General features: G+C 44.8%; 1 pseudogene; it reads left to right on the top strand.

Moving 5' to 3' along the window:
• The first annotated feature begins 2,298 nt into the window (after positions 1–2,298).
• Positions 2,299–10,790, top strand: LOC131901572 (cytochrome P450 3A9-like; annotated as a pseudogene).
• The last annotated feature ends 14,922 nt before the right edge of the window (positions 10,791–25,712 follow it).

Genomic DNA, 25,712 nt, shown 5'->3' with positions numbered 1-25,712 from the left:
GCACACAATGTCTGGCAGGCATAGTGGACTGCCTGTAATCCCAGGGTGTGGGAGGCAGAGCCAGGGGAACAGCAGAGTGAATTGGCCAATTAGATAAACCAAACTGGCAAGCCCGGGTTTCAAGTGAGAAAGACTGACTCATTATATAAGGTGAGCTGTTGGTCAAGGAGGATGTCTGCTGTCCACTTCCAGCCTCCACATGCACAGTCACACATGTGCACTGGACCTACCCACACTCACACTCACCCCTAGTACCATCGAAGTTTCCAGATTAGGTTGTTTTGTCTGACAGTTAAAAGAATTTTCAGAAGGTGGGAAAGTTGGTAGCGTAACAGGTAACAATGGGGAAAATCTCAAGCCCAGCAAGTGGAGTCAATAGTTGAAAACTACTTTTATTGAAGGTGAAGAAGTACAGACGCAGCATGACATGCACAGAGAAAGAACCCTGGAAACACAAGGGAACTCAGGAAGCTAAAGTCCAGCATCCCCTAGAGAGCTGGGGGCTTGAAGGGCTGTGGGTGGGCTAGAATTAGGTTCTTCCCCTAATTTAGAATTGGGTAATTTAAACAAAAAAAAAAAAAGAAAAGCTGAAAGGCTTACAATTTTGGGTAAACTTACCCTAGTCCTACCTTTCAACTTGTTATAAAGCCTTCTAGGTCTTTGTTTCATATCAGGAGGGTGAGAAAGAAGCCAGATATTTGCCATCTTTATCATATTTCTGTGACACCTTTCCCTATCTGTATGTCTATCAGGGATCTGTATAATTCTTATTCACTCACCCCTACAATTGTGAACATAGACACACACACCACATCAATACACACTCACGGGTTATTTAATTATTTTATTTTATGTATATGGGTGTTCTGCCTGCATGTCTGTGCATCACATGTGTGCAGTGCCCATAGAAGCCAGAGAGGGAGTTGGATCCACTGAAGGTTGAGTTACAGGACATGGTGTGGGAGACCATTTTCAGGTTTCATGGTGGTTTTACCCAACAGGTCTGCATAGAGAAGATGATTGGACCACGGGCCTGAGTGCAGGTGTCTGAGATGGTCTGCACTTGGCTGTGTTGAAGGGAGGTCTTTTGCTCCACCCTTTGGCATTTCTATAAATACCCTAGGGCAGAGACAGTCAGGGCCCAATGGAATAGGTTCCAGGCCCTCTCGTGGCTATCCTGTATTTTCTATCTGTTTCTCCTCCCTCTAAATCCTTCTATCTAATATTTCCTGCTGATCCTACTCAAGAGCACTCTGGGGAAATGTGGGGATGATGGGCAGCCCCCTCACACCGTTGTTAAGTCTCCATGTGGGTGCTGAGAATTGGAACCTGGTCCTTTGGCAGAGCAGACAGTAATCTAAAGTATTGAGACATCCCTCCAGCTCCATTTGATGTAGCAATCAGCTCCAAGACAGATCTGCCTGCATATGTCAGGAAAAAGACTGGGTCTAGCTCAACACTCTTGTTTCTATGACATAGGGACATGAAGTGATCACCAAACATTTATGGGAATGGACACAGAGAAAACAACTTCATCTGTTGCATTCTGTAAGCATTCTACAAGGGACTAGAGACAAAAGAGAGTCATAGCTAGACTATGTCTTGCAGAAACTTATGACTTGATAATGGAAACATGTATGGAAACCAATAACATTCTTGGAGGGAGAAAAATATAATTGTTTTCCTGGACATAATAAAGCTTCTCCAGGAGACTGAGTATTTCTTTTGTTTGATGAGGTTGGTGAGGAAGGATTCTACCAGATGGGTTTTTAAAGAATGGATTTTGAAGGATTAACGAGGGTCTTCTGTGAGACAGAGGATATTGTAGGCAGAGGGAAGTGAATTATAAAATACCTGTAGGTGTAGCTCATTTGACTGAATTTCAAGGACTGAGAAATAAAAACAGCCCTGGGCAAAAGGACAGACTACAGGAAGTTAAAGCCAATAACTTCACCTGAGTCTCTGATAAGAAGCAATAACCTTTGGATCCAGTGATAACACAGGTTGTATTTAAATTGATCTTTCTATCAGACAAATTCAAAGATCCAAGTGGACACATGTTTGCCAACTGCTGAGGTGGAGAGTGCACCTGACTCATGGAACTGTGGGTGGAGCACAGTGGTGTTTTCATTGGCTGCAAGGCCAGCCCAACCCCTTTCCCAGTCCTTAAGCACTGCAGGCTGGCCTCCTTGAGTCACAGCTGGGTGGGGAAGGGAGCTCATCAGGCTCAGACCTGCAAGGTGCAGCACACAGCTGAGAATAAAGCACAAAAGAGAGACTTGATTAAAGAAAGCGGCAATGGACCTGATCCCAAACTTTTCCATGGAAACCTGGATGCTCCTGGTTACCAGCCTGGTGCTCCTCTACCTGTGAGTAAACTGCCCAGGCTCCTCTCCTCAGTGATCAAGACTTGGGGATGTGAATTGGATAATTCTTTCCTCTACCTGTTTGGAAAATCCAAAGAGAAAATAAGGGGATGTTGCTTCAGTGTGTGGGATGCTAAGATCTACAGTGTTGCTGTTGGTCTTATGCAAATCCCTCCAAAGGGATACATAGGCATTCTTCTTCTACTAAACTCCACTTTCTGTGGATAGGAGGATTGAGTGACCTCAGTGAGACTTGGGGTATCCTCTGATTGAGTCTCAGTTTTTCCCCAGATTAACCAACCAGAGCTCAGCAGAAGCAGATTACAAATAGCTGGTCACTGTGTATGATAGGAGGAGGCCTCTTCTGCAAGGTCTTGGGATTGTGGGGATGGGAGGAGCTTCTGTGTCATCTTCACCTGTGTCCTCTGATGCAGGAGATGTATAGTGTTGCCCTGTGTGCACATGACTAGTTTCTGCTCCCTTGTCCCACCTCTAAGACCATTTATGCAATGACCCTAGTATACCCCAGGCTCTGTGGTAGGCTCAGATTGCCTCCTTTTTTTTGTTACTCATCCTTAAGTATCCCAAACTTGGTTCTTCTTTATAATGTGAAGAATTATTTGTTTCTAAGTGGTGAATCTTTAGGGCAAAGGAGACCCGACTTTGATTCTTTCCCTTCCTCGTTTCCCTTCAAGTTCATAGCATCTGTATAAGGAGTTACTCCTCCCCAGCTATGAGATCTACTGGCATCCTCAAAAGGCAGACACTCTGAAACAATTTGGATTTTAAATATTTTCCCTCTAAGTTCTACTGGGAGTATAAGTCAAAAACATCTATCTCTGTACTTCCTTTCTAATTGGGATGCCTCCTGAGTCCTAGGATAACAAACATGTGACCTAGACCACTGTAGACAGCTCATTCTACTGTCTCTGTGTGTGTGTGCATGTGCATGTGAGTGCATGTGTGTGTTTGTGTGTGTGTGTGTAGACACACCTATTAGTCCATGGATAGTAGATGCTCCTTCCTCACCAAACACATCACACTTGATTTCTATCACCAATTAATATTAATAAATGATAAACACTCATGGTAATATGGAAACAGACATTTTGAACATGGTTTTATTCTTGGAGAAAAAATATTTAAGATATTGTGGCAATATCTTTCCTATTTGATCATGTTTTACAATTATTTGAAAGATTTCATTTCATTCTATTTGATCCTAAAACTTCAGTGAGATATGCCAGCAGCCTTCTTTCAGAAGGCTAAAATGGGGCTGTTGCTCTCAGTATTTGTGACAACAAATTGTGTGAAGTGACTTCATCTGTTTCTAAGTGTCAGGAATGTAAGCCTAAGGCATAAGCAAATACATGGGACAGACTGTACGTATGGTTCGAAATAAACTCAGCAAGCAGGTTTTTTTTTTTTTTTTTTCAGTTCAACAGTTTTTGCTGTGCTTGTCCATCAGGTCATGTGAGTTTTTCAGTGTAGGTGGATAAGGAAGAGAATGGGACAGTGATGGCATGAACTCTTTTCAGGTATGAGTTAGGATAGTGGTTTTCAACCTGTGGATCGTGACCCCGTTAGGGGATCAAGCAACCCTTTCCTAGGGGTCACATATCAGATACCCTACATATCAGGTATTTATATTAAGAGTCATAGCAGTATCAAAATTGCAGTTACAATGTAGTAAATAGTTTTATGGTTGGGGGTCACCACAGCATGAAGAACTGTGTTAAAGGGTCACAACATTAGGAAGGTTGAAAACCACTGAGTTAGGAGAAAGTAAGAAAATACTCCTCTCCTCTCAAGGACAAAGTCTCAGATACACTTTTGGGTTGCAGCCCCCCCACTGAAGATCAGAAGGGCAGACCCACTGGCGTCCAGTTTCCTAAATGACACGATCAATTGAAACTATGTAGAAGTATTCTAGCCTGAATCTCACATTAACAGTGATGTTTGGGGACATTTGTAAATAATTCACTGTAGGACTTAGAGCCAAAACAATTCATCTACTTTTTGAGTTAACCTTTGTGGGCCTGGGGAGTCTCTCAGATAAATGTGGAGTTAAAAATGAAGATCAAAAATAATTGCTGCTGTTGAAGTTTTTGTTGTTATTTGTTGCTTCCATGTTATCCCCCACTCCAGCTTGAATGTTACAGTTCCTGTGTGTGTAACTGATAAGCCTGCACAATATACAGTGACAATCCCTAAGAACTTGATCTCCCACTTTACAGATACTGAACCCATACACATGGAACTTTTAAGAATTTGGGGATTTCTGGACCCAAACCACTGCCTTTCGTGGGAAATATTCTTGCATACTTAAATGTAAGTGTTGACTGAGTGCTCTGCTTGGATTATTGTGGTTGTCAAAACTAGCTTAGTTCCTTTCATTAGAAAGGCCAGATCTGCCAGGCAGTGGTGGCGCACGCCTTTAATCCCAGCACTTGGGAGGCAGAGCCAGGCGGATCTCTGTGAGTTCGAGGCCAGCCTGGACTACCAAGTGAGTCCCAGGAAAGGCGCAAAGCTACACAGAGAAACCCTGTCTCAAAAAACCAAGAAAGAAAAAAAAAAGAAAGAAAGAAAGGCCAGATCTTACGTGACAGTTCTCAGGTTTTATTATTATTGTCTTTGGAGGACGTGGTTTGGTGCAGCTGATCAGCTCAGACCTCATTTTGGGGACTTGTTCAGATTTATGAGCCTCAAAAAAGTTTTGCTTTTTTTCCAGTATATATTCTAGCAAGGGACAGTAATGCCTCTGGAACCCCTTTTTAAGTTCATACATATTTGTTTGTTTGTTTGTTTGTTCGTTCATTCATTCATTCATTTGATTAGAGTGTGTGAGTGTGTGTGTGTGTGTGTGTGTGTGTGTGTGTGTGTGTGTGTACATGAAGGTCAGATAATCACTAGGAGAGTTGATTCTCCTCTTGCACCTTGTGGGTACTGGAATCAAACTCAAGTCAACAAGCGTGGGTGGCAGATGCCTTCACCTACTGAGCCATCTCACTGGCCACTTTTGTTTCCACAGCTGAAAACATCACAATTGAAACTTGGCAGAAGTTTTGCTTCATTTTGTTTTTCAGTTTTGAAAGTGTTCTAGTTTCCTTTCTGTGGCTGGAATTAACCATTCTGAACAAGGGAGGTGGCGAGATGGTTCAGAACATTTGCTCTTACAGGGAACCTGAATTTGGTTCCCAGCACCCACATGGCACCTAACTCCAGTTCCAGGGGATCTGATACCTCTTGCCTGCTGGGACACAAGGCTTACACACAGGGCACATACATACATGCAGGCAAAGCACCCATACACATAAGATACAAATAAATCTTTAAAACAAAATGTTGTGAGCAGTGCAAATTAGGGAAGGAAAGGTTTTCTATCATCTTACTGCTTGGGATTCATTATTGACAGATATCAGGCCAGGAACCTGGGTCAGAAACCGTGGAGGAACCTGCTTCCTGACTCTCTCAGGCTCTTGTTAGTTATCTTTCTTATACGGCCCAGAACTACCTGCCCAGGGAATGGAAACAGTGAGCTGAGTCTCTTACATCAATTAACCATCAAGATAAGCCCCCATAGACATTGGCTCCACAGGCCAATCTGATCTTGGAAATCTCTCAGTGGAGACTCCCTTCTCATATTATTGGCTCTGTCAAGTTGATAATTAAAACAAACTAGGACAGGAAGTAAAAAGTCAAAGGAAATGGTTAAATTACATTGTTTCCTGTAGTTATGACATCTCTCCGCCTTTCTGTGTTCATTAGGGACCCTGGGAAACAAGGTCTCTGTCATTCCTCCCTTGCTTGTTTTCTCAATCAACAACATGCCTGAGACTCACCCACTCTCTAGATTGAAAGAGATCTGGAGTTTGTTCCTGTTCCTAGTTCTTCTGGTGTTCTAGGGAGAGCTTATGAGGTAAACAAAAAGGACTCTAAATATGGAGATAAACAATGATGCCTGTTCCTGGGAATCTCCCTCGATTTCTCTTAGCTTCTGTTTCCTCTTACACCTAAGAAAGGAATGACTTAGAGTCCTTGCACACTTAAGGATGACACGTGGGGAAGCAAACACACTTTAAAGAGACAACGTATTCACTATTACTCACAGACAAGAGTAAACGGCCATGCACGTACAATGTTGGGGGGAAGTCTGAACAATTTCAAGTTCTCCCATTTCAAATATCTCCTATATTCTCTCTCCCTCTCACTCATACACCTAGGAACAACACATTCCTCTTACTGCCAGTGATGGATAGTTAACCTGATTTAGAAAGATTCAAATCTTTTAGATATAGATAATCCCAATTAGAGATAAGGGCAGTCTACTTAAAATAGTAGTCAGGAGCAGCAAGATAGCTCAATTGGTAAATGTGTCTGCCAAGAATCCTGACTACCTGAGTTTGGGCCTTAGAACCCATGTGGTAGAAGGAGAGAATTGACTACCAGAAGTGGTCTTCTGTTCTACTCTGTTCTACACACACACACACACACACACACACACACACACACACACACCAAATAAATGTAAAAATAATAATAATGCATTTTCATTTTCTTTCTCTTCCCAGGGATTTTGGGAGTTTGACAGAGAATGCCATAAAAAATATGGGAAAATATGGGGGTAAGTGTTCTGGAAACTTCCATTTGTTTACTTGAAATCATCACATACCTCTGTGCCTGGAAGACGGTCATAGCCCATAACCTCTTGAGTTGAAGTTATGATTGTATGTATTTTAGAGGCTTTTAATACACAGGTCCCATATGTCTTCAGGTACCATGGTTCACAGACTGAATTAGTCTGATAAAATTGCATTTTTTACTATTCTCGCAGACTTAATGGTCCAAGGATGGCTCACTTGATTTTCTGCCCAGTGTCTGGCTATTCAATTCAGTATCATGTATACACCACCCAGACTTAACAAATGTTCCCATTTATTTTTAATTGTGGTCTCTTTGTAGAACTATTTTGTGTATAATGAGCTACATTATACTTCATTTCATGAGACTCATGTGATATGTGGTCAGAATTCCTGACTTGAACTAGGAGCTCATATAGTTGTGTATTGCACAATTTGGATTATGGATCTTGTAACATCTGGATCAGCATCTGGGTTCTGGGCATGCCAGGAACAGAATAGTTGAATCCTTTCAACTATTAATTGAATCCTTTCTGCTTTGCCAATGCAGGTTTTATGAGGGCCGACAGCCTGTGTTGGCTATCATGGATCCAGACATAATCAAAACAGTGCTGGTGAAGGAATGTTATTCTACTTTCACAAACCGTCAGGTAGGCATCTATTTTTTAAATTATTTAAACATCTATTCATGTATTCACACATTTGTTAGGTTTTTGGGGTCTCTTTCTCTCTCTCTCTCTCTCTCTCTCTCTCTCTCTCTCTCTCTCTCTCTGTCTGTGTGTGTGTGTGTGTGTGTGTGTGTGTGTGTGTGTGTGTGTGTGGAGTGGGGCATGTGAGGGGTGTGTATAGTATTTTGTAGTAGATGTGCAGTATATGCACTCATATGTGTAGATGTCCCTGCCCCAAACACACAAGGAAGCCAGAGAAGCATATGAGATGACCTGCTCTATTACTCTCTCATCCCCTACTGAGCTTGGAGGTAATCTGGCAGCCCAAAGCTCCTGACATTTTCCTGTCTCTGTCCTTCGCACAGCTGAAATTACAGGCATGTGTGGCAATACGCAGCTTTTGAAGTTGGTGCTTGGGATTTGAACTCACCAAGCAAGCACTCTTACCCACTGAGTCATCTCCCCAGTGCCATGTTCATGCATTAGGTTTTTTATTGTGAAGTGATTCTAACTTCATAGGGAATTGAGTAAAAATGTACATAAAGGTTCCATCTATGTTTCCTCCATTTGTTTCCATGGTAATATCTGTAGTAACTGTAAATTTAGTATCTTTCTGTGACAGGAAATTGATAGAATCCATATATATTATTCAATTATCTATTTTATGTGTCTTTATTTTATGTGTGTGTGTGTGTGATGTCATACAAAATTAACACATGTGTGCCTATCTATAACAGCCAACAGTCAAGACAGAACTGTTCCTTCAATGTTGATAAGGCTCCCACGTGCTAAGCTGATAAAGTGGCCATGTACAGCTTGTTTTTTCTTCTTAATGGGAATCTATGCTTATTTTCTTCATTATTAGCATATATTTATTATGCAAAATAATAAGTTTTCTTATGACATTTCTTACCATATATAATGTACTTTATAAACATCTTTCCATTACCATCTTATATCTCCCTCTCCCTCTGGTCTTCTTCCCAAATATACTCCTTCTATTTCCATGGCATTTAAACAGTCTAATGCAGATATTGCATATGAGAAGAAGCATGTGATACTTGTATTTCTAAATCTGGCTTGTTTCTCTTAACATGATGATCTCCAGTTCCGTCCAATTTCCTTCAAATAACATAATTTTGTTCTTCTTTATGACTGAAACAAACTTCATTTGTGTGTGTGTGTGTCACATTTTCTTTATCCATTCACCTATTGATGGGCACCTGTGATAATTAATCTTGATTGTCAACTTGACATATGCTAGAAAAGGGAACTTCAGTTGAAGAATTTTCTCTGTCCAATAGGCCTATGAGCATGTCTATGAGGCATTTTCCTGATTGTTAACTGATTTAGGAGAGTGAAGCCCACTATAAGTGGTACCATCCCTAGGCCAAATGACCTTGACTATATAAGAAAAGTAGCTGAACATGAGCCTTGGAGCAAGCCAGTGAGCAGCATGCCTCTTTTGGTTTCTACTTCAAGCTCTTGACTTAAGTTCCTGACTTGGCTTCCCTCAGTGATGGATTACAACCTGTAAGCTAAAATAAACCTTTTCCTCTACAAGTTGCTTCTGGTCATGGCATTTGTCACAACAACAGAAAGCAAACTAGAACAGTACCTAAGCTGATTCTACACCATGACTATTATGAATAGAAAAACCAAAAAACATGAGTGCACTGGTATCTCTGTGGTACACTGAGTTCAATTTCTTTACTTTTATACCCAACAGTAGTGTAATGAATTGTATGAGAGTTAAGTGTTCAGGCTTATGACATTTCTCTACACTGGTTTCTATGGGAGCTGCACAGATTAGCATTCCAACCAGTAAGATACAATAGTTCATTTTCAGCGTATTTTCACTAATGTTTGTTTAATGGGAATCTTTCTGTAAGAGGGGGAAAATCTTATTTAAAGGATGCAAATACATCTATTTTTCCTTTGTGGATTATGCTTTTGTAACATGTCTGAAAATTCATCCCATAAACCTCCTTGTTGGTTGGTTGTTTTTCTTTACTAAACTTTACAGTTTTAAGTTTTAATCTAAGTCTGTGATCTATTTTGTGTTATGTTTCCAGGTTTTTTTTTACATAATTGAATCATTTTTGCACCTGTGGGGAAAAAGTACCTGGGGTCTTGGAAGATGGATCAATGTATAAAAGCAGTTAGAACACAGCCTGTGTTCAGCTCCTCATAACCCATGTAAAAGATGGACACAGTAGCACACACATCTGTACTCCCAAAACACACCTATGAAGAAATGGAAGTAGAGACAGAATTTGTGAAAACTTGCAGACTAGCTGCCCTGGCCTAAGCACTGGGAAACAGCAGACACTGTCTCAAACAAGGTGGAAAGGTGAATCAACATCCAAAGATTCTCCTCTGGTCTCTACACACTTCATGGTACACACACACACACACACACACACACACACACACACACACACATGCACTCATTCATAAGAAAGTACACACACTCACATAAACACACACAAATCAGTAGGGAAAACATTCTGGTGTGGGAAAACATTCTGGTGTGGGAAAACATTCTGGTGTAGAATCATATCAGTTTAGACTACAAAGAGTAAATTCATTAAGCCAATGATTTAATGATTGTATTGAGGACCAAGAAAGAATGAAAATCATTTGGGGCTGTGTCTGTGGATGGACTACTCATTCACTGTTATGTACCATAGTCCTGTGTCTGTCCCTCCCAGAACAGCACACACTCTTGATTATTGTAACTGCATTGTGACTCCACATGAGGTACAACAATTGGTTCCTCTTTTTTTTTTTTTAGAATCCTTTATATCTACCCTTCTTCCATTGTCTTTTCATGCAAATTCAGAATAAGCTTTATTGATGTCTACACATGAAAACCCCACTTACCTACACTATCAGAATTGGATTAAATCTTTTGATAAATATGAAGAAAATCACTGTTCTTAGCACTTTGAGTTGTGCGTGTATTGCCTACATGCATGTGTCCATGTGTGCACATGCAGACATAAGTATAGGACATTGGGTGTCCAGTTTTATCATCCTGCCTTATTCTCTTGAAATAGGGTCTCCCACTGAACCAGAAGCTCATTGCTTCATCTTGGCTTGATTACCAGTGAACTATTTCGATCCACCTGTCTCTGTTCTCAGCACTGTATTTATTGCACCTGTAACCATGCCCAACTTTTTCTAATGTGAGTGCTGGGGATTCAAACTTGGGTCCTCATGCTTGAGTATCAGTGGCCACATCAGAGGAGCAGCAGGTGGCAACTGAAGTTCAAGGTGTCAGCCCACCAGGAGGCAACTCCCGCATGGGTGAAAGTTGGATAGGCAAGGCCCCAAGGCCACAGACTCCAGAATGTCTTTTGTTTCTGCTGTGCCATTACATGCTTTCCACTGCCATCTTTCTCTGGTATCTGGTATGGTGTGAATGGGTGTGGGGAGATCCCCACTGCCTGTAATGTAGTGTGTTTATCTCATAGAAACATCCCATTCTACTGGGCAGTTTTATTGTGGATTATTGTGAAGATGATTCCTTCCTAAGCTATACTGTCTAATTGATGATGATGATGATGATGATGATGATGATGATAATAATAATAATAATAATGTTAGTTTGATGAATAAAAATATATTACACATCTAGGGCCTATGAGTTTCACCTAAAGAGCTGCATAGATTCTAGCTCAAGTTAATGATTAAGATAAGCAATAGAGTCCCAGGAGCCAGATTGGCTTGAATTCCTTTAGTCTTAATGCTGAAAGACACAGATTTCAGTGTGTATCATTTCCTAAAACAAAGCCTTATAATAACTTCAGGTTGGATCAGATGTTTTAATAGTAGCTTTAAGGTGAAAAACCCAAGAACACAATCTAAAATTTTATAATGGGTGAGGGACTCTGTAAAGTCAGAGAACAAATACACAGCAGCCCAATTATTACTAGCTCACTTACTTTTCTTGCTAGATCTGGTTGATAACCAAAGATGATGATTAATTCCTTACACCCATTTTTCCCTCAATCTCTTGATATAAAAAAAAAAACTATTGATGTTTGGGTATACACCCTAAAGTTTTAAAGTAGAGCTGACTGATTTTTTTTATATATAAAAGTTTAGATTTGTGATTCCTTTAACATTCCTTATAAGATTACCTTTCAAGGTAAGTAATAAAGTAATTGGCCCTTTCTATATAACTGCAAAGTACAGCTTGCCAATAACAGACCTGACTGAGAAGAATATCTTGCTTACCTACACAGTTAATCTATAGAAAGTTGCTTGGGTATGAATGTACATGGGTTCTTGAAATAATTTGTTTTCCTCCTGTAATACATAAGATGTTTAATCATGTAAGGGATATGGAGAGCGTGCTGTTATTTACTTGTATTCATTCCCTTGAAAAACAGAATGTAACCATATTGTAATTTTTATATTGCCTGAAAGATTTTGCTGGGATATATAAGCTGTAAGAGAAAGAATACAGATAGAGTTAGAGAGAGTTAAAATGGGCTACAAGGAAAATATCAAGAATGAAAAAGTCAGAAGGAAAGCATCAAAAAAGAGAGAATTAGGAGGATAACTTCAAGAGAGTAAGAAGGAGAAGGAAAACATCAAGAGAAAAAGAAGGGATATCTCTGGATAGAGATAAAAAAAAGAGAATGTAGAACACAGAATGAAGAATAGAGAATAAGGGAGGAAACCATCAAGAGAGAGTGTAAGTGCCTTTTCCCCTAACCTCCTCAGATAGAAAAGTCTAGTATGTGCCAACTTTGTGGATTCCCTTTGAGCCCTGTGCTCCTGGGGGCTTACCCCACAGGCAGCAATACTTAAGAGAAAAAAAGTTCTCTTACCTGATAAGCCATCCCCCTGGCAGAGTTGTCTGGTCTGAAAATATGATATGCTTCTCCATTCCTTCAAATTTGTTTGATTTCTTTCACCAACCTTTTTACAGCTTCCAGCCTACTGTACATTTTTTGTTAGATTCATACATAAAGTATTTCATCTTCTTTTATTTGTTTATTTTATTGTTTTATTTTATGTGTATGGGTGTCTTGATTGCATGTATGTCTGTGCAATATGTGCATACTGAGTGTCTATGGAGCTAGACGAGATCATCAAAACCCCTGGAACTGGTTACAGATAATTACGTAATCACAGAGACTAGTTGGCCTCTCTTTCCTGAGTGCTGGGGTTAAAGGAATGTACCGGCATGCTAGGCTTTTGCACCTTGATTTTGAGGCAGGGTTTCACATTCTGGCTGTCTGTACTTTCCACCTTGCTGTAGGAGTGCTGGGATGATGGGGTGCTGGGATGATGGGGTGCACCAGGCAACTGGCTTTTCTTTTTTATGTATACAGAAGAGGGCGCCAGATCTCATTACAGATAGTTGTGAGCCACCATGTGGTTGCTGGGAATTGAACTCAGGACCTCTGGGAGGGCAGTCGGTGCTCTTAACCACTGAGCCATCTCTCCAGCCCCGCAATTGGCTTTTCTAAGATGGCTTCTGAGCTTGCTCGACAAGCATTTCACATACTGATCTTTTACCATTCTTCTATGTTATTGCTTTTTGAAACATGGTTTCTCTGTGTAGCCCTGGCTGCCCTGGATCTCACTCTGTAGACCAGGCTGGCCTCAAATTCAGAGATCCACCTGCCTCTGCTTCCTGAATGCTGAGATTAAAGGCGAGTGCCACCACTTCCCAGCCATTTCTGTTTTCTATTTTATTTTATTTATTTATTTATTTATTTATTTATTTATTTATTTATTTGGAGACAATGTCTCCTTACATAGCCCAGGCTAGCCTGAACTTCACAATGTAACATAAGCAAGTGTCTAGTGTGGGAACCTTTCTGCCTCAGTTTCTCCAGTGCTGGGATGAGCAGTGTGCATCCACAGCTGGTTCTATCCATCTTCCACAGACCGGTTTTATGATCAACCTGCCCTGCCACAAGGGTGGGGCCCTGGTAGTTAGTTCCGTCAAGTCTGAGATGAGAAGTAGGTGGGGGAGAAACTGGGTTTTGGGGTCAGACAGGCTGGGCTGGGCTTGAAACTGGGTACTGGTCTGATGGCCTCTTAAACCTACATTTCATGATCTGAAAACCAGGGTTACTTCATCTGCCTATTAAAAATTCTTTTAAGTACATTTATTTGAGGGGGGGGCACATATGCCATGGCCTGCGTTTGGAAGCTAAGGGACAACTTGCCAGTCAGTTTTCTCCCTCCATCATGTGGGTCCCTGGGTGCCCTGTCTTTTATTTTATATATATATATATATATATATATATATATATATATATATATATATAATATTTATATATTTTAATATATATTATTATATATTATACTTATATATATATGGCTCAGTAGCTCTTATTTGCCCATCTTACAAAGTTGTGCTGGGTCCCAAATGCCATGAGGTGTGTCCAGTGTGCTGGCATGCTCTCTTGGTAGCATTTGGGTCTTTCATTTTGTTCTGTTTGTATTTTGAGATAGGCTCTCACTATGTGGCCCCAGCTGGCCTGGAGTTCCCTGTGTAGACTAGGTTGGTCTAAAACATGTAACATCTTTCTGTCTCTGCCTTCCAAGTGCTGGAATTGTGGGGGTGTGCTACCATACCCAGTTTTCGGTCTTTCATTTTGGACACTGAAGCTTTCGGATGTGTTTTATGACTTGTCAAAATAGCTTCTAAGAATGTCATTTTTTGGGCTGGAGAGATGGCTCAGTGGTTAAGAACACCGGCTGCTCTTCCGGAGGATCCAGGTTCAGTTCCCCATGGCAGCTCACAACTGTCTGTAACTCCAGCTCCAGGGGACCCAACACTCTCATACAGACATATATGCAGGCAGAATACCAATGTACATAAAATAAAAATAAATAAATTTAAAATATATATTGCATAAAAAAGAATGTCATTTCTTAGATGAGGGCTGAATCTGGAGGCACAGGCCTGCTGTCCCAGCTACTCTGGAGACTGAGACAGGTGGGTCGAAAGTTCAAGGCCTACTTGGGTTACAGAGTGAGACCATGTCTCAAAATAAAAAGCAAAAAAAGGGGGGCTGAGAGACAGCTTATCTCAGCAGTTATGAACATTGGCTGCTCTTCCAGAGGACCTGGGTTCAAATCGCAGTCCCTGACTGCCGCTCTAAGAAATTCAAGGTCTCTTCTGGACTTGAAGGCATGATGTGCACAGACATCCGTGCAGGCAAAACACCCATACACATAAAATAAAAATAAATAAACCTAAGGAAAAACAAGTCAAAAGACGCAGAGGGAAGAAAGGGAGCATGGGAGAGAAAGGAGGAGGTAAATTCCAGCACCTGGGAGACAGAAGCAGGCAGATCTCTATGAGTTTAAGACTGGCCTGGCCTACAGAGTGGAATTCCAGGACAGCCGGAGATATGTGGAGAGAGGAGGTGAAGGGGGAGGGGAGGAAAAGGAATAACATTGTCACATAGAGATTTCCCTGAACTCTGAGGCAAACAGGTCACAGCCCCATCCCTTTTATCGCCCTCTGCTGGGTCTGGGGTTTCCTCCATGGAAAGGCCCCTCCTCTTGTCTGTAACCTCAATGTCTGGGGTGGTCTGAGCAGTGAGCGCCTCCTTCCTTGCAAAAGTGCCTGAATTTTTGGCCATGCTAGCCACGCCCTCGACAGGCCTCTGCCAGCTGCACCCCAGCCAGGCCCTCCCTTTCTGGCTCAGCCTCAGAGAACTCTCTGGAGTCTTCAGGGAGCTGCCAGGCAGAGGCCTGACAGCTGATGGATTATTGTACCAGTCACCAGCTTTACTGGGGACCAGAAATAAGCAAAGTCATCAGTATAGCATACTCGACTTGGGGGTGTCTGGGATCTTTCCAGAAACATCTCAACGTGTCTCTCTGGGAGTTCCTTTCCGGAATGCTGCCTCCAGCCAGGCCCAGGCCTCTGATTTTAGCCTGGCCTGGAGGATGTCAACCCCCATCATCCCTGAAAAAGGATCAGTGAGGGGCCAGGTGACAGGGCTGCGGAGCCGTCCTCCAACACCAGCTGTTCTTGGCTGGGTAGCCGAGAGACTCTGTGTAGCTCAGGAGTCTAGGGACCTGAATGTTTTTGACCTTGGCTAGAGGCCATCAAATGTGACTCATTTTCTTCATCTGCACAATGAGACCATTGGACTGGATGTTCTGGAAGGCTCCAGGGTTGTGAATCAAGTTTCTCCTCTGCTATTCCCCCACCAAACCCCACCCCACCCCCAACCCCACCCCCGCCCGCTGCCCTGTGCTGTGTGCAGGCTGGAGGACTCCGGTATGTATACGGGCAGGCCTGAAGAAAAGAAGGCTTGACCAAACTTGGATCTTTCCTAGGCTCTGTTTCACATTCCCTTGTCAAACTCCGTTTTAGCAAAAACAGGCTGAGTGAGTTTTGTGTGGACCCTCATAGCTTCACCCTCCGCTACCCCCAGGCACTCTGGATCACCTCAGCCTGCCTTCAAGCCAGACTCCAGGTAAAGGGCCGCTGAGGTGGCTCAGTAGGGAAAGGCATTTGCTGCTAAGACTGGAGATCTGAGTTTGATTCCTGGGGCTCACAGAGTGAAAGGAGAGAGCAGATTCCTGCAAGTGGTCCTCTAACCTTCATATGTGTGCCACAGTGTGTGTGGTATACTCACACACTCATGAGTGTGCACACACACTCACAGTATACCCACATACAGTAGACCCACACTCATGAGTGTGCAACACACTCACAGTATACCACACACTCATGAATGTGCACACACTCACAGTAGACCCACACACTCATGAGTGTGCACACACACTCACAGTATACCCACATACAGTAGAACCACACTCATGAGTGTGCACACACACTCACAGTATACCCACACTCACAGTATACCCACACACTCATGAGTGTGCACACACTCACAGCATACCACACACTCACGAGTGCGCACACACACTCACAGTATACCCACACACTCACAGTATACCCGCACACTCATGAATGTGCAACACACTGGCAGTATACCCCCACACTCATGAGTGGGCACACACTGGCAGTATACCTACACACTCACAGTATCGGGAACTATTGGGGTCCAGCCCCTCAACAGTCCCCTCCCAGGGTCCGGGAAGAATCTACAACCAGCTGATAATTAATCTTTGATAAAAAGAAATGAATCTATGTACACGAAACTCCTTAGTTCATACACTTTATTATTCTGTGACAGTTCTCTATCTGCACAGCTTCTATTCTGCTCTCATGTCTAGCTCCGTTCTTGCCTGATTTCTCTATATTTATCTACTGTCCCCTCTAGGTTCTATCTTAATTCCTTCATCTAGTTCTGCCCCTTCTAGGTTCTCATCCATCTAGTTCTTTCCCATCTTAGCTCCTCTCCCGTCTCCTTCTCTCTCATCTGGCTCTTCCTCATCTTGTTCTTCCCCATCTGGCTCTTCTTCATCTTCCATCTTGTTCCTCTAGTCCTCTCTTCTAGCCCTTCAATCTAGTTCTTCCTCATCTCAGTTTGTTCCTCTCAAGTTCTTACCCATCTAGTTCTTCCATTCTCTTTTCTCTTCTCCGTCCTCTGCCCTGGAAGTCCCCGTATATAAAAGGAGGGTCCGAGCTAAATTGTGTAAAGCTATTACTTAATGTCCACCTCTCCTAGGCGGTGTCTCCTTGTGGAATTTACCTTAAGTCAGGAGACTTGCCTGTGGGTGGTTATCACTGTTAGTCCTCGGAAGTTGGGTGACCACCTGGGTGGTGTCTCCTTTAGTCCTTGAAAATGGCTAGGGGAGAGGTGGGCGGTGGTGGCGCACGCCTTTAATCCCAGCACTCAGGAGGCAGAGCCAGGCGGATCTCTGTGAGTTCGAGGCTAGCCTGGGCTACCAAGTGAGTTCCAGGAGAGGCGCAAAGATACACAGAGAAACCCTGTCTCGAAAAACCAAAAAAAAAAAAAAAAAAAAAAAAAAGGCCAAGGGAGATATCTGATTCCAGAGAAAGCCTTTCCTGAGGCTGTTCTCCAAATGCCTGGAATGTGTATGTCCAGAGAGTGATCAGTCCACACTGTTAGCCCTTCTTAGGGAAAAGTCAATTAGGAAAATTGATTTTCATAACAGAATACAGCTGATATATAACAAGCCAAGTAACACCAAAAACTCCTTGGGATTTGGCTTCCTCTGGAGGAATTCCCTGATTCCTCCAGGTAGTGACTTTGCCATAAACAGCTGAGTTTTTCTGATATATTCCTGCGGCCTGCAGCATCACAGTATACCCGCACACTCACGAGTGTGCACACACAAATGAATGTATGTAAGAAAAATAATTAAGAATCCTTCTAGGTTGGCTTTGCTCAAATTGCCTTCATCCTCCTGATGTTTCTTTCTTTCTTCTTTTCCCTCCCCCATTCCAGTCCAGCCTTTAACTTCCCATATAGCCAAGGATCAGCGTGAATTTCTGCTCCTCCACCTCCTGAGTACTGAGTTGATTACAGACACAGTCTACCATGTCCCTGTTCACTTTGGTCTTTTTTTTTAAGTGTCATATTTTATTTAAAATTTGTATGTGTATGAGTGTTTTGCCAGGGTGTATATAAGAGCACTCTGTTCATTCCATGGGGGAAGAAGGTATTGGCTCCTCTAAAAGTGGAACTGCAGACACTAGTGAGCCACCATATGGGTACTGGGAACTGAACCCTGGTCTTCTGCAAGAGCAAGCGCTCTTACTCTGCCAGGTGGTAGTGGCCCACGCCTTTAATCCAGCACTCGGGAGGCAGAGGCAGGCGGATCTCTGTGAGATCGAGGCCAGCCTGGGCTACAGAGTGAGTTCCAGGACAGGCTCCAAAGCTACACAGAGAAACCCTGTCTCGAAAAGAAAAAAGAAAAGAAAAAAGAAAAAAAAGAGAAAAAAAAGTTCTTTGAGCCACCTCTCTAGTTCCATGCCCTTCTTTTTTTGAAACAGGGTCTCATATAGCCCAGGCTAGCCTAGTCTGAAACTCAATTCTGTACCAGGGGATGACTTTCACACACACACACACACACACACACACACACACACACACACACACCCCCGATTCCCCACCAGACAAGGTCTCACTATGCAGTTCTGTCTGGCCTGGAACTCAGAGAGCTCTGCTTGCCTCTGCCGCCTGAGTGCTTGGATTAAAGGTGTACGGCACTGTACCTCCTGACCTCAATTTTTTTTTTTTTTTTTGCCGAATGCCATTTATTGAAGGAGGGAGGAGGTCTTAAATACAGGCTTACAGTACAATGGGAGAACCCCGGAAGGCAGAAGTTGGCTACCGATGTTTTACAATCTTGCATCTAAACTGTTAACGCCCAATATGCAGGATACACAGACAAGGAACTTCTCTTAAGCATTCAGGAGGGTGAAACCCAGGAGGGAACTAGCATAGGGAGGATATCAAGGTCAAGCTGACCTCAAAATTTTAATCCTCCTGTCACCACTTGAGATTACAGGTATATGCCAGGACACCTGGTTTTAGGTGCTGGGGGTCGAACCCAGGACTTCACACATGCTAGGCGAGTCCTCCATCAACTGAGCTACAGCTCCTGCCCTTTCACCCTGAGTTTCTTCTGAGACCTTCCGTCACTCGGTCCTGACCCTGCTCCCTGGCCCACTTGCCTGCACAGTCAAGCCTGGCCTCTTCCCCGTTGCTATGATCCCGTGCGTGTTCACACAACACGTTATCCACAGACAGCACGATCTGACGCCTTCTTCTGACCTCCTCAGGCACCAGGCACACACCCAGGCAAAGCATTCGTACATATAAAATAAGTAAATCTTTAAAAAAAAATTAATTAAATTAAAAAAAAAATCCCACACATACACCATAAGCTGGCCCTGCTGGTATGCATGTGTATAAACCAGAGTATCAGGAATTCGTATCAAGCTGGAGGGCAGCTTTGGCTGTATGAGACTCCCATCTCAAGAACAACACAGCCAGCTCTGGGGGGGGACACGTGGTTAATCCCAGTGCTCGGCAGGCAGAGGCAGGCGGAGCTCTGTGAGAGCTAGACCAGCCTGGTCTACAGAGCGAGATCCAGGGACAGGCACCCAAACCACCCTGTCTCAAAAAAACCAAAAAAAAAAAAAAAAAAAAAAAAAAAAAAAAAAACCAAACCAAACAAACAAGCAAACAAACAAAAAAAAAACCCCCACAAACTCAAAACTGAGCATGGTGACCTATGCTTGTAATTCTGGTGGTAGGGAAGTAGAAACAGGATTCGTGGGTCTTGGAAGCCAGCCAGGCTACGCTCTGGACCAATGAGAGACGGTCTCTCAAAAAACAAAGAGGATGACACCCGAGGAACGACACTCAAGATTGTCCTCTGGTCTCCATAGACACACACTTGTGCTCTTCCGCATACATATACATTTACAACCCCTCCCCCAACGAACACACACACACACACACACACACACACACACACACACACACACACACGGCCTCTTGCTGTTGTGGGTTGGAACAGAAACGTTGGTGCGCTTCTAGTGAGCCCCGTTAGATAGACAGGAGTGAGTGGCTACACCCCCAAACCGTGAAGTCCCAGGCTCCGGAGCTTGGGACGCCAAACATCCTAGGGAAGGTCAGTCCCTCCCAGTCTCCTGGCAACAGAGGCGGGGATGGATGTTTCCTGTTTTCGTGCTCTGATCCTGGTGGTATTTTCTCGGCACTGCAGGGAATAGAGCCGAGGGCAGGCTGAGCCTCAGTCAGTCCCCGGGGCACTGGGGCCGAGTTTCCTGGTCTTGCAAATAGCCAAGGAGGGCTCCGAGGACTGGCTGGGAGTCTCCGGCAGCGAGGTGGACCCTAAACCACCTTTCCCTCACTCTCTGTCGCCCTCTAGTGCCCTCACGCTGCCAACACTCTTATCTTTGGTTTTGGGCTTCTGGAATGGTTCCTTTGGCTTTTATTCGGTTACTCATTCAACAAACATTTCAAAGGTGCCTATACCGGCGTGGGGGTAGGGATGCAGAGAGAAGACGTTGCGTCTCCCTCAGACTCTCAGAGCTTTGGGGAGGGATAGGTATGAACAACTGGTACAAGAGTCTGGAGCCCCAAGCAGGTGCCCAGAAGAATGCAGAGAAGGAGCTACATCCTGGCATCTAGACAGCTCCAGAGAGGTTGGCTAAGCGGATGGGGGAGGGATTGTGCAATGAGCTCACTTGGAGCTATGACCATGGAGACGGCCCGGGAGTCATCTTTGGCAGCGATGGACTGAGGTAGTTGGGGAGATAAGGTTGGAGTTACTGCAAGGCCTATGAACTTCTTGGTTATAGACTGGCAGGAAGGTTAGTGTCATTCATATGGACCGCCATCTCCAGAGGTGGGGACTGAGCTGCGTACTGGGGGAGGGGGAAGGGGGGGCACACGGACTCAAGAACTGCTGGAGGGTGAGGGCTGCAGAGATGGTTCATCTGTAAAGATGGTGCACTGCTTGAGTTCTGTTCTCAGCACAGGAGTCAGAGGCTCACATTTCCATGAGATTCCACCTCCAGGGGCTCCAACGCCTTTTCTGGCCATGGGCACTGTATGCACACACACACACACACACACACACACACACACACACTTTTTTTTTAAAGTCTTTTTTTTTTTAAAGAAATATTTAGGGGATCAGCAATTAAATGAATAGCTAAGGGTGCATTTTTGGAAATACCAATGTAAGGATGGTGGGAGGCATTTCCTGTTTCCTGTGGCTGTTTGGTCTGGGAATCTGGCAGGATGAAGGTCTCTGTGCTTTCAAAGAAATAGTGGTAGGGCCCGTTGAGATGGCTCAGCAGGAAAAGGCACTCTCCAAAAGAAGCTTGATAATTTGAGTGTGATTCTGGGAACCCATGTGTAGAAGGAAAGAGGGAGCTGATTCTACAGTTTGTCCTCTGGTGTCCACATGTACACTGTGGCTTGTGCTCCACCATACACATACAAATAATTTTTTTTTGAGCTGAGGATCGAACCCAGGGCCTTGCGCTTGCTAGGCAAGTGCTCTACCACTGAGCTAAATCCCCAACCTACAAATAAAATTTAAAAATAGAAAATAAGGGCTCAAGAGATGGCTCAGTGGTTAAGAGCACTTGCTGCTCTTGCAGAGGACTGGAGTTGAATTTCCAACATCGACACGGTGGTTCACAACCATCCATAACTCCAGCTCCAGTGAGCTGACCTTGGCAATCACAAGGCATGTGGTGCACATACTCACATGTAGCCCAGACTCCCCCACACAGGGAATACAATAAATAAATTAAAAAACAAAAGAAAAAGAGACAAGAAATAGTAGGAGAGAAACCGTGCATGTGTGTGTGTGTGTTGTTGAGATGTAATCCAGGGACTCCTAAATGTTAGGCAAGTGCTCTACCACTGAGCCACACCCCAGCTCCTCACTGGGAGATTCTAGGCTGGTGTTCTACCACTGAGCCACACCCCAGCCCCTCACTGGGGGATTCTAGGCAGGTGCTCTACCACTGAGCCACACCCTAGCCCCTCACTGGGGATTCTAGGCAGGGGCTCTACCACTGAGCCACACCCCAGGCCCTCACTGGGGGATTCTAGGCAGGGGCTCTACCACTGAGCCACATGCTTAGCTCATTTGTTTCTTAATTTACCTAAAGGGCTAAAAAGTTGTCACTAGGGCTTCTTCAGACAACTTAGATCAGGAACAGAGCTTCTAGTTATATCAGATGACCCTTCCAGTTTTGAGAGGAAGAAACTGGATAAAGGTTTATGTGCTGACAGGCTCTAGGGACTGGACACAAAGGACATTTCCCATCTTCTGGCTAACCCAGAGACAAGTAGCCAGCAGGGTCATATTAGTTACACCCTCAGCCAAGATGGAGGGGGGTGTGTGTGTGTGTGTGTGTGTGTGTGTGTGTGTGTGTGTGTGTGGTGTATGTGAGTTGGTTTTTGTTTTGTTTTGTTTTTTGTTTTTTTTTAAATACGGAGTTTCTCTGTGTAGCCCTGGCTAACCTGAACTTGCTCTGTAGATCAGGCTGGCCTCCAACTCACAAAAATCCACCTGATTCTGCCTCCCAAGTGCTGGGATTACAGGCCGCCACCACCACCTGGCAATGTGTGTAATTCTTTTTAAAAGATGGCTTTGCCATGTAAACCCCAAACTGGCCTCCAATTCTCATTCCTCCTGTCTCTGCCTTCTGAGCATTGAGCTTACAGTCTGACACCACCACACCCAGCTGGACCAACTTTCTTGACAAGCGGGCTTTGAAACACTTCAGAGTGTCTGTGAGATCCAATGTGGTGTGGGCTAGGGCCTGTTCTGCTGAAAGGCGGGCTCTTCACTTCAGCCCCATTCCCAGGAAATGCTTGACTCAGCACAGGGTACAGTCTGGGGAGGCGGCTCTGTGGGTAAAGCGTCACTGAGCAAGATGAGGACCTGAGTGCGGATCCCCAGCACTCACGTAAAAGCCAGCTATGGTGGCAGACATCTGTACCCTAGTGTAGGGAGGGTTGCGGGGATCTTTAGCCCTCATGCTGGGTGTGATGTGGTGAAGCAGGCAGGGGATCCCAGGAGCTCAATGGCCAGTTGGTGAGCTCCAGAGTCAGTGAGAATCCCTGACGCTAACCAGGGTGGAGAAGCTTAAATACAGGAAAGACCATCCACATTGGTCTTTGTCTTACACATAGAGTGTGCATGCACACTACACACCACACACACACTACATACCCCATACACTACACACCACACATACTATACACACCAAATACACTATACACACCACACACACACTACACACCACACATCACACACACTACACACCATACATACTATACACGCCAACTACACACTATACACCACAACACAATACACACCACATATACTATACACACCACATACACTATACACACCACACATCACACACACTACACACCACACACACTACACACACTATACACACCATACACACTACACACACTACATACCACACACATACTACACACCACACTCATATTATACACACACCGCACGCATGAGCGCACACACACACACACACACACACACACATGCAGAGGTTAAAATCCACCACTTTGAGAAAAAAGGGAGAAACAGGAGAAAGAGGAGTAGGTAGAAAAAAACCCACCTAGGGCATGGTGGCCCATGACTGAAATTCCAGTAATTAGGAGAGTGAGACAGGAGGATTACAGAGAATTCTAGTCTAGTCTGGTCTACTAGGCTAGTCAGGGTTACACAGTAAGATCCTGACTCAAATAAACAAACATGGACTAGCAAGATGGCTCAGTGGTCACTTGCCCGGTGACCAAAAAGTGACCAGAGCTGGATCTCACGTAAACGTGGAAGGAGAGAGCTGACTCCACAAAGCTGCCCTCTGACCTCTGCACACGCGGTGGCACACACACCCCACAGTCTCACACACACACAATACATTTAAACAAACAAACAGCTCACAAGGCCTCTGGGCAGACAGGAAGTTCTCATGGCTTCATCTTCCTCCCCACTCGAGCTTCAGGAGGCTATACAGTCTCTCGTGCGGAGACAGGGGGCTGGACATGATGGGCCAGGGTTCCTTGATGCCACAATCACTGGGCTCTCAGGAGGAATGAGAGCCCCATTCGGTCCTCCCAGGGATGGACCCCAGTCCTTCTCCCTCCTCCCTAATCCTCCCCCGAGGGTTGCAGACACAGAGACCCACTCGGCCTGTCGTCCGGGCACCTAGTGTATTTATTACAGTCCAATTTTTTTTTTTCCCGCACTGCGGAGAAAGAGGGAAGGGGAAACTGAGAGAGGGGGGGGAACCCGGATCAGACCCCAGACTCCCCCCCCTCCCCCACCAGAGCCCAGGGCATCTGCCCTATTGGGCTAAGGAAGACTTCGAGATCCCTGAGGGCCCCAGCAGGGGGAGGGCTGGGTGCCACAGAAGAGGGCCAGAGGGGGAACCACTGCTTCCCATCACGCTCCAGGCTGGGGGCTTTGGCTGGAACCTACCACTCCTGTTCTGAAAGCCTCGACCAACCCTGACCCATCAAGGCCTGGTAGCGAGTTCTCCCTCGGGCAGGCTCCGAAGTGCACTGCATGCTAGCCTAGGCTTGTGACCAGGAGCTATCCCTCGGCCCATGAGTCCGACAGCAGTTGCTATCTGTCTCCCGACCTTGACCTGCCTCATCATCTGACTGCACTGTCTGGACCCAGGCTAAAAAAATTTCCCGGCTTTCTACCCGTGTTCTTTTTTATCTTCTGACCTGAATCCCCAGTCTCTCTCTTTCTCTCTCTCACTTTTGAGACAGGGTCTCCTGTACCCCAGGCTGAATTCAAACTCACTATGTAGCCTAAAATGACCTTGAACTCCTGGTCCCCCTGCCTCTACCTCCAGAGTGCTGGGATTACAGGCGTGCACCAGCATGCTTGGTTTTATAGTGTGTTTGGGGTGGAACCCAGGACTTCATGCATGCTAGGCAAGCACTCTACCAACTGAGCTACATCCCCAGCCCCTGAATCTCCACTGTTGACTTCAGGGTTAGATACAAAGGTGGCCTATGCCACCTCTTGTGCTGATGAAGGCCTGGACGGTGTGGCCTTGGCCTACGGCTTGATGTGAGGGCAAGGGAGAGAGATGGGGCCAAGTGTGAACATCTCACCCTGCCTGGCAATACACCAAGAGTTAGGTGGGCCGTCCTTCCCTTCTAGATCCGGCTTGCTTTGCCCTTTGCAGATTCACCCCGTGGGAGATAAAGAGGAGGGGAAGGTCCCGGGCTTGGCACCTTCCAAGCTGTGCAGGGGTCCACTGAGCTGAGGTGAGGTGACAGCCAACAGTGGACTCTTGTGCCATAACCAGGCAATGGGCCCCAGGCTGGTAAGCTGGCCTCAGGCAGAAGAGGGGCATGGTGACCTAATCCCTGTGTTCGCAAAGGCTCTTTGTTCCCTGGACGTGGTGGGTGGGCAGGGCATGGGGATGGGCACACTTTAGGGACAAGACAATTTGATTCCTCCTTGTGGGTGGGACACCCACCAAAGAAGAAGCTCTTCCCAAGTCCGGCTTGCCCAGGTGCTGCCCCGCCCCCCACCCCGGGACCTCTGTAGCAGTA

Source organism: Peromyscus eremicus, unplaced genomic scaffold (assembly GCF_949786415.1).
Source record: "Peromyscus eremicus unplaced genomic scaffold, PerEre_H2_v1 PerEre#2#unplaced_113, whole genome shotgun sequence".
Taxonomy (NCBI): Eukaryota; Metazoa; Chordata; class Mammalia; order Rodentia; family Cricetidae; genus Peromyscus; species Peromyscus eremicus.
This window is presented reverse-complemented; position numbering and strand designations above follow the sequence as displayed.